Source organism: Cibotium barometz, chromosome 59 (assembly GCF_041138505.1).
Source record: "Cibotium barometz isolate CiBa-2024 chromosome 59, ASM4113850v1, whole genome shotgun sequence".
Taxonomy (NCBI): Eukaryota; Viridiplantae; Streptophyta; class Polypodiopsida; order Cyatheales; family Cibotiaceae; genus Cibotium; species Cibotium barometz.
The window spans coordinates 26,057,479-26,067,267 of NC_141104.1; positions in this window are offsets into that span (position 1 = coordinate 26,057,479).

The window sequence follows — 9,789 nt, forward strand, 5'->3', positions numbered from 1 at the left end:
TAGCTCTCAGCTTAGTGGCCGTCATCAAGCTCCTGGAGCTCTCAACTCTTTGATCACCATCACCAACATCACAAGAGAGCCAAGGTTAGTGTTGTGGTTAATAGCATTAGAAGGAGAAGGTGAGGGAGGAGAAAAAAACAAAATGCTTAGATTATAGGTTTTATTTTTCTACCTTTTCACATAGTGATACTACTAATCTTATAATTAGTTATTAATCTTAGAATAGCTTGACAAATCAAAGTAGTTGGATAGTTTATTGATCAAGAAAGTTATTAACAATTTATTAGTGATATAATCTTATAATTAGTAATTAATCTTGGTATAACTTGACAAATCAAAGTAGTTTGGACAGCTTATTAAATCAAGAAATTCATTAATAAGAGAATGAATCATTTACAATAGCCTTAAAGTGTATAAACAGAGATAAGTACTCCATCACTACAGTAAGTGCATAAACAGAGATAAGTACTCCATCACTATAGTAAGTAAGTTCATCGTATAAGACTGCCACATGATCTCTTACGTTGCTAAAGAGGCTTAGCTCCATTTAGAAGGATAACTGAACACATCAAGTGGCTCTTTAGGCTCATTTTGCAATTCGAGCTAACTAGCTCTTTAGGTTCATTTTGTGATTCGAGCTAACTGAAATTAAGGTCACTAAAACTGGTGTTCCTTGCAAGCACGTCAAAGTCTTGGGAGCTCATTCGAGTTTTCCAGCAAGGCCATGACAATAGGTTTGGACTCGGACCTCTCGTAAGCTCTATAATAGAATAATCTTCACTCTCTACTATAGCTTTGAAGTCACATGCTCAAGGGTCACAATGCGAGGCCTATCAATCAACGATGCTACTCCTAGTCCCAAAGACAATACCTTGAGAAATTTTAGCACCAAGGCTGCCCATCCTGGATCCCAGTACCAGAGCCTTGGGCTCTGTCTTCTCTGTAGCTTTCATGGCTACAACAGATCTCAAAGATTGATGAGGAGACCTTTTTAATTGCATAGTGATGAAACACAAACCTTGCTCCTGCATCTGACCTCTTTGATGAGAGCTAGTGAGGAGAATGCTGAGAGCAAGTAGTTTGAGGAGTAGGAGCTCATGCCAATGTGTAGGCTTCATCAGGTGATGCCATCCATCAAGGCACACATGCTTGAAATGGTGGAAGAACTCATCGACAACATAGGAGATTAGCCATGAAAAGATCAATTGGCCAAGGATTCATCATTTTTTTTTTGTAACATGGTTTCAACCTAGACAAAGGCAGTGAAACTTCCTTTTAGCCAAGAGCAACCCCACCACCATTGCTGCGCAAGTAGCTCTGAGTGTATACATAAGGAAGAGGAAGAGTCTAAGGGGAGCTACTAGTAGGTGCAAAAGCTTCACTAAATGCAGAAGCATCATTTTGGTTGCTGCAGCTTGATAAGCGACAGAGAGTGGGCTGCCTACTTGCAACAAATAAGCAGCAGCATATTACGGACTTTTATGAAGGGCAATGCAGAGTTACACAGAGTGGAATTATGTGTGCTAGCACCTTCTATCTTTTGTCCCTGACTGAGTGTCAAGCGAACAATGCTTAGCAAATTACGAGCTTTTGTGAAGGGAAACACAGAGTGTTACACCCAATGGAATTATCTGTTCTAGCCTTCTATCTTTTGTCCCTGACTGAGTGTCGAGAGAACACAACAACAAATCACGGGTTTTTCTAGGCAGCATAGAGTTAACTACACACAAGTTCCACATATGACCAGGCATCACAACGTAAGAGTGCAACAGACATTGTTTAAAAAAAACCATCATAGACAAAAAATATTATGTATCATCACCTAATTATTCCTCTGACATTTTGTAAACTTCGCGTACACCCTAACTCTTATTATAGGAAGAAGTGGCACAACGATAGCAATCCTATTTGAATAGAGTCCCAGAATCGAGGGGAGGGCTGGTGTGGTCGATCTTGGGCATGATTGATTGCCCACCCCCCATGATCTGTATTGATCAATCACCAATCAATAAATTCTGTTCCCGGGGCCCTTCCGAGCAAAGGCTCACTAGTCAATGTTTTAAGAAAGATTTATTTTAATTTTCTTTACCAGGGCCGGTGTTCGTGAAGTCCATGGATCCCAAGTGATTGACAGATCGATAATTAAAGAAACATGGCAAGCTTCATTTTAATTTTTGAAAAAGGTAGCCTCATCGAGCTTAGCTCTCAGCTTAGTGGCGTCATCAAGCTCCTGGAGCTCTCAACTCTTTGATCACCATCACCAACATCACAAGAGAGCCAAGGTCAAGCGTTAGAAGGAGAAGGTGAGGGAGGAAAAAAAAACAAAATGCTTAGATTATAGGTTTTATTTTTCTACCTTTTCACATAGTTCCCTTTAGGCCCTAACTTGATGGCTGTTCACATTGTTGCCATCTAACCCTGTGGCCATTCACATTGCTTGGGGATCCTCTACACAATTTTGGCCACTTCATTCACACCGCGGAGCTATTGACCTACCTCTTATAATGTCACTTACGCTAGGGTTTGCTCACTTGAGGTGTTTGTGAGGGATGATCACTATGGTGTTGTGGCCCGAGCCTCTTCACACATGATTGCATTTTGTGAGTCGTGGGGGTTTTATTCTCACGTGGGATGTTTGTAAGGGCTGATCACTATGGTGTTTGCTTTTAATGCATTGTGGGATTGGTTCACACGGCTTGGGTTCTTGGTGATTACTCACGCGCATTGTGCATTGTGTTTTGGGGTGTGTATACTTCGTATACTTTGACCTACCTCTTATAATCTCATTTACTTCAGGGTTTGCTCACATGAGGTGTTTGTGAGGGATGATAACTATGGTGTGATTGCACATGATTGCATTTTGTGAGTTGTGGGGGTTTTATTATCACCTAGGGTGTTTGTTGCAAGGACTGATCACTATGGTGTTTGCTTTTAATTGATTGTGGGATTGGTTCGCAAGGCTTGGGCTTTTCTTGGTGATTATTCACACAAGAGGATTTGGGGCTAGTCTCATCATTCACATTATTCTCCTATAGTTACCATTTGACCCAAATGGTGGTTGGAGAGCCATTCTTTTGGAGTTTGGATGGTTCAGATTTCCTTTTAATCTAGGTGCTTGCATGATTAGCTTCATCATTGTCGGGAGTCTCTTATCCTCTCCATTTGACCCTGGGGAGTCATACGACTCCTTGGTTTTAAATTCGACTCAAAGGAAATATTGTTGTGATGCAAATTTTAGATGTGTTGCAGAAATTGTTCAAAGATTGTTGTGTAGTATTACTGTGCAATCTTGCTGCAATTTATCAAGAAAGAGTGCATATTGAAAATCACAGATCTCTTGAGGATTTTATGCAAATTGCTGTGCAGATTCGCAATTCTAGACAGTTTATTGTGCAGAGCAAAATTTCAAGAATGCTGGTGTAAAATTTTCAAAGTTTATAGAGATTTTGTGTAGAGTCAAATCTCGGTGACAATGAGTAATTCTTGATCAAATCTTAGTTACTTCTCGTCGCGCAAGAATCCGGTTTCTTTAAGAGAAACTATTATAAACTTCAAGAAAATAGTAGACATTGCTGAAAATTTATGCAAGAAAGAAAGGTTATAGAACCTTAGTGATAATAGTGCAAGATTATGCCAATAGTTTATTGATTAAGTGTCATTAAAACTGTTTCTTGATCAAGAAAATGACTAACAACAAAGAATACTACTAATCTTATAATTAGTTATTAATCTTAGAATAGCTTGACAAATCAAAGTAGTTGGATAGCTTATTGATCAAGAAAGTTATTAACAATTTATTAGTGATATAATCTTATGATTAGTAATTAATCTTGGTACAACTTGACAAATCAAAGTAGTTTGGACAGCTTATTAAATCAAGAAATTCATTAATAACAGAATGAATCATAAACAGAGATAAGTACTCCATCACTACAGTAAGTTCATCGTATAAGACTACAACATGATCTTTTACGCCGCTAAAGAGGCTTAGCTCCGTTAAGAAGGATAAGTGAACACATCAAGTGGCTCTTTAGGCTCATTTTGCAATTCGAGCTAACTAGCTCTTTAGGTTCATTTTATGATTCGAGCTAACTGAAATTAAGGTCACTAAAATTGGTGTTCCTTGCAAGCAGGTCAAAGTCTTGGGAGCTCATTTGAGTTTTCCAGCAAGGCCATGACAATAGGTTTGGACTCGGACCTCTCGTAAGCTCTATCATAGCATAATCTTCACTCTCTACTATAGCTTTGAAGTCACATGCTCAAGGGTCACAATGCGAGGCCTATCAATCCACGATGCTACTCCTAGTCCCAAAGACCGTACCATGAGCAATTTTAGCACCAAGGCTGCCTATCCTGGATTCCAATACCAGAGCCTTGGGCTCTGTCTTCTCTGTAGCTTGCATGGCTACAACAGATCTCAAAGATTGATGATGAGGAGACCTTTTTAATTGCATAGTGATGAATCACAAACCTTGCTCCCGCATTTGACCTCTTTGATGAGAGCTAGTGAGGAGAATGCTGAGAGCAAGTAGTTTGAGGAGTAGGAGCTCATGCCAGTGTGTAGGCTTCATCAGGTGATGCCATCCATCAAGGCACACATGCTTGAAATGGTGGAAGAACTCATCGACAACATAAGAGATTAGCCATGAAAAGATCAATTGGCCAAGGATTCATCAATTTTTTTTTGTAACATGGTTTCAACCTTGACAAAGGTAGTGAAACTTCCAACTGAGAGCGACCCCACCACCATTGCTGCGCAAGTAGCTCTGAGTACATTAGGAAGAGGAAGAGTCTAAGGGGAGCTACCAGTAGGTGCAGAAGCTTCACTAAAGGCAGAAGCATCATTTTGGTTGAGCTTGATAAGCGACAGAGAGTGGGCTGCCTACTTGCAACAAATAAGCAGCAGCATATTACGGACTTTTATGAAGGGCAATGCAGAGTTACACAGAGTGGAATTGTGTGTGCTAGCACCTTCTATCTTTTGTCCCTGACTGAGTGTCAAGCGAACAACGCTCAGCAAATTACGGGCTTTTGTGAAGGGAAACACAGAGTGTTACACCCAATGGAATTATCTGTTCTAGCCTTCTATCTTTTGTCCCTGAGTGAGTGTCGAGAGAACACAACAACAAATCACGGGTTTTTCTAGGCAGCGTAGAGTTAACTACACACAAGTTCCACATATGACCAGGCATCACAATGTAAGAGTGCAATAGACATTGTTTTAAAAAAAACCATCATAGACAAAAGATATTATGTATCATCACCTAACTATTCCTCTAACATTTTGTAAACTTCGCGTACACCCTAACTCTTATTATAGGAGGAAGCGGCACAGCGATAGCAATCCTATTTGAATAGAGTCCCAGAATCGAGGGGGGGGACCTGGTGTGGTCGATCTTGGCCATGATTGATTGCCCACCCCCCATGATCTGTATTGATCAATCACCAATCAATAAATTCTATTCTCGGGGCCCTTCCGAGCAAAGGCTCACTAGTCAATGTTTTAAGAAAGATTTATTTTAATTTTCTTTACCACTGCCAGTGTTCGTGAAGTCCATGGATCACAAGTGATTGACACATCGATAATTAAAGAAACATGACAAGCTTCATTTTAATTTTTAAAAAAGGTAGCCTCATCCAGCTTAGCTCTCAGCTTAGTGGCCGTCATCAAGCTCCTGGAGCTCTCAACTCTTTGATCACCATCACCAACATCACAAGAGAGCCAAGGTTAGTGGTGTGGCCAATAGCGTTAGAAGGAAAAGGTGAGGGAGGAAAAAAAAAACAAAATGCTTAGATTATAGGTTTTATTTTTCTACCTTTTCACATAGTGATACTACTAATCTTATAATTAGTTATGAATCTTAGAATAGCTTGACAAATAAAAGTAGTTGGATAGTTTATTGATCAAGAAAGTTATTAACAATTTATTAGTGATATAATCTTATGATTAGTAATTAATCTTGGTACAACTTGACAAATCAAAGTAGTTTGGACAGCTTATTAAATCAAGAAATTCATTAATAAGAGAATGAATCATTTACAATAGCCTTAAAGTGTATAAACAGAGATAAGTACTCCATCACTACAGTAAGTGCATAAACAGAGATAAGTACTCCATCACTATAGTAAGTAAGTTCATCGTATAAGACTACCACATAATCTCTTACGTTGCTAAAGAGGCTTAGCTCCATTAAGAAGGATAACTGAACACATCAAGTGGCTCTTTAGGCTCATTTTGCAATTCGAGCTAACTAGCTCTTTAGGTTCATTTTGTGATTCGAGCTAACTGAAATTAAGGTCACTAAAACTGGTGTTCCTTGCAAGCAGGTCAAAGTCTTGGGAGCTCATTCGAGTTTTCCAGCAAGGCCATGACAATAGGTTTGGACTCGGACCTCTCGTAAGCTCTATAATAGAATAATCTTCACTCTCTACTATAGCTTTGAAGTCACATGCTCAAGGGTCACAATGCGAGGCCTATCAATCAACGATGCTACTCCTAGTCCCAAAGACAATACCTTGAGCAATTTTAGCACCAAGGCTGCCCATCCTGGATCCCAGTACCAGAGCCTTGGGCTCTGTCTTCTCTGTAGCTTTCATGGCTACAACAGATCTCAAAGATTGATGAGGAGACCTTTTTAATTGCATAGTGATGAAACACAAACCTTGCTCCCGCATCTGACCTCTTTCATGAGAGCTAGTGAGGAGAATGCCGAGAGCAAGTAGTTTGAGGAGTAGGAGCTCATGCCAATGTGTAGGCTTCATCAGGTGATGCCATCCATCAAGGCACACATGCTTGAAATGGTGGAAGAACTCATCGACAACATAAGAGATTAGCCATGAAAAGATCAATTGGCCAAGGATTCATCATTTTTTTTTTGTAACATGGTTTCAACCTAGACAAAGGCAGTGAAACTTCCTTTTAGCCAAGAGCAACCCCACCACCATTGCTGCGCAAGTAGCTCTGAGTGTATACATAAGGAAGAGGAAGAGTCTAAGGGGAGCTACTAGTAGGTGCAAAAGCTTCACTAAATGCAGAAGCATCATTTTGGTTGCTGCAGCTTGATAAGCGACATAGAGTGGGCCGCCTACTTGCAACAAATAAGCAGCAGCATATTACGGACTTTTATGAAGGGCAATGCAGAGTTACACAGAGTGGAATTATGTGTGCTAGCACCTTCTATCTTTTGTCCCTGACTGAGTGTCAAGCGAACAATGCTTAGCAAATTACGAGCTTTTGTGAAGGGGAACACAGAGTGTTACACCCAATGGAATTATCTGTTCTAGCCTTCTATCTTTTGTCCCTGACTGAGTGTCGAGAGAACACAACAACAAATCACGGGTTTTTCTAGGCAGCATAGAGTTAACTACACACAAGTTCCACATATGACCAGGCATCACAACGTAAGAGTGCAACAGACATTGTTAAAAAAAAACCATCATAGACAAAAAATATTATGTATCATCACCTAACTATTCCTCTGACATTTTGTAAACTTCGTGTACACCCTAACTCTTATTATAGGAAGAAGTGGCACAGCGATAGCAATCCTATTTGAATAGAGTCCCAGAATCGGGGGGGGGGGGGGGGCTGGTGTGGTCGATCTTGGCCATGATTGATTGCCCACCCCCCATGATCTGTATTGATCAATCACCAATCAATAAATTCTATTCCCGGGGCCCTTCCGAGCAAAGGCTCACTAGTCAATGTTTTAAGAAAGATTTATTTTAATTTTCTTTACCAGGGCCAGTGTTCGTGAAGTCCATGGATCACAAGTGATTGACACATCGATAATTAAAGAAACATGGCAAGCTTCATTTTAATTTTTGATGAAAAAGGTAGCCTCATCGAGCTTAGCTCTCATCTTAGTGGCGTCATCAAGCTCCTGGAGCTCTCAACTCTTTGATCACCATCACCAACATCACAAGAGAGCCAAGGTCAAGCGTTAGAAGGAGAAGGAGGTGAGGGAGGAAAAAAAACAAAATGCTTAGATTATAGGTTTTATTTTTCTACCTTTTCACATAGTTCCCTTTAGGCCCTAACTTGATGGCCGTTCACATTGTTGCCATCTAACCCTTTGGCCATTCACATTGCTTGGGGATCCTCTGCACAATTTTGGCCACTTCATTCACACCGTAGCTATTGACCTACCTCTTATAATGTCACTTACGCTAGGGTCTGCTCACTTGAGGTGTTTGTGAGGGATGATCACTATGGTGTTGTGGCCCGAGCCTCTTCACACATGATTGCATTTTGTGAGTCGTGGGGGTTTTATTCTCACGTGGGATGTTTGTAAAGGCTGATCACTATGGTGTTTGCTTTTAATGCATTGTGGGATTGGTTCACACGGCTTGGGTTCTTGGTGATTACTCACACGCATTGTGCATTGTGTTTTGGGGTGTGTATACTTTGTATACTTTGACCTACCTCTTATAATCTCATTTGCTTCAGGGTTTGCTCACATGAGGTGTTTGTGAGGGATGATAACTATGGTGTGATTGCACATGATTGCATTTTGTGAGTTGTGGGGGTTTTATTATCACCTAGGGTGTTTGTTGCAAGGGCTGATCACTATGGTGTTTGCTTTTAATGCATTGTGGGATTGGTTTGCAGGGCTTGGGCTTTTCTTGGTGATTATTCACACAAGAGGATTTGGGGCTAGTCTCATCATTCACATTATTCTCCTATAGTTACCATTTGACCCAAATGGTGGTTGGAGAGCCATTCTTTTGGAGTTTGGATGGTTCAGATTTCCTTTTAATCTAGGTGCTTGCATGATTAGCTTCATCATTGCCGGGAGTCTATTATCCTCTCCATTTGACCCTGGGGAGTCATACGACTCCTTGGTTTTAAATTCGACTCAAAGGAAATATTGTTGTGATGCAAATTTTAGATGTGTTGCAGAAATTGTTCAAAGATTGTTGTGTAGTATTACTGTGCAATCTTGCTGCAATTTATCAAGAAAGAGTGCATATTGAAGATCACAGATCTCTTGAGGATTTTATGCAAATTGCTATGCAGATTCGCAATTGTAGACAGTTTATTGTGCAGAGAAAAATTTCAAGAATGCTGGTGTAAAATTTTCAAAGTTTATAGAGATTTTGTGTAGAGTCAAATCTCGGTGACAATGAGTAATTCTTGATCAAATCTTAGTTACTTCTCGTCGCGCAAGAATCCGGTTTCTTTAAGAGAAACTATTATAAACTTCAAGAAAATAGTAGACATTGCTGAAAATTTATGCAAGAAAGAAAGGTTATAGAACCTTAGTGATAATAGTGCAAGATTATGCCAATAGTTTATTGATTAAGTGTCATTAAAACTGTTTCTTGATCAAGAAAATGACTAACAACAAAGAATACTACTAATCTTATAATTAGTTATTAATCTTAGAATAGCTTGACAAATCAAAGTAGTTGGATAGCTTATTGATCAAGAAAGTTATTAACAATTTATTAGTGATATAATCTTATGATTAGTAATTAATCTTGGTACAACTTGACAAATCAAAGTAGTTTGGACAGCTTATTAAATCAAGAAATTCATTAATAACAGAATGAATCATAAACAGAGATAAGTACTCCATCACTACAGTAAGTTCATCGTATAAGACTATAACATGATCTTTTACGCCGCTAAAGAGGCTTAGCTCCGTTAAGAAGGATAAGTGAACACATCAAGTGGCTCTTTAGGCTCATTTTGCAATTCGAGCTAACTAGCTCTTTAGGTTCATTTTATGATTCGAGCTAACTGAAATTAAGGTCACTAAAATTGGTGTTCCTTGCAAGCAGGTC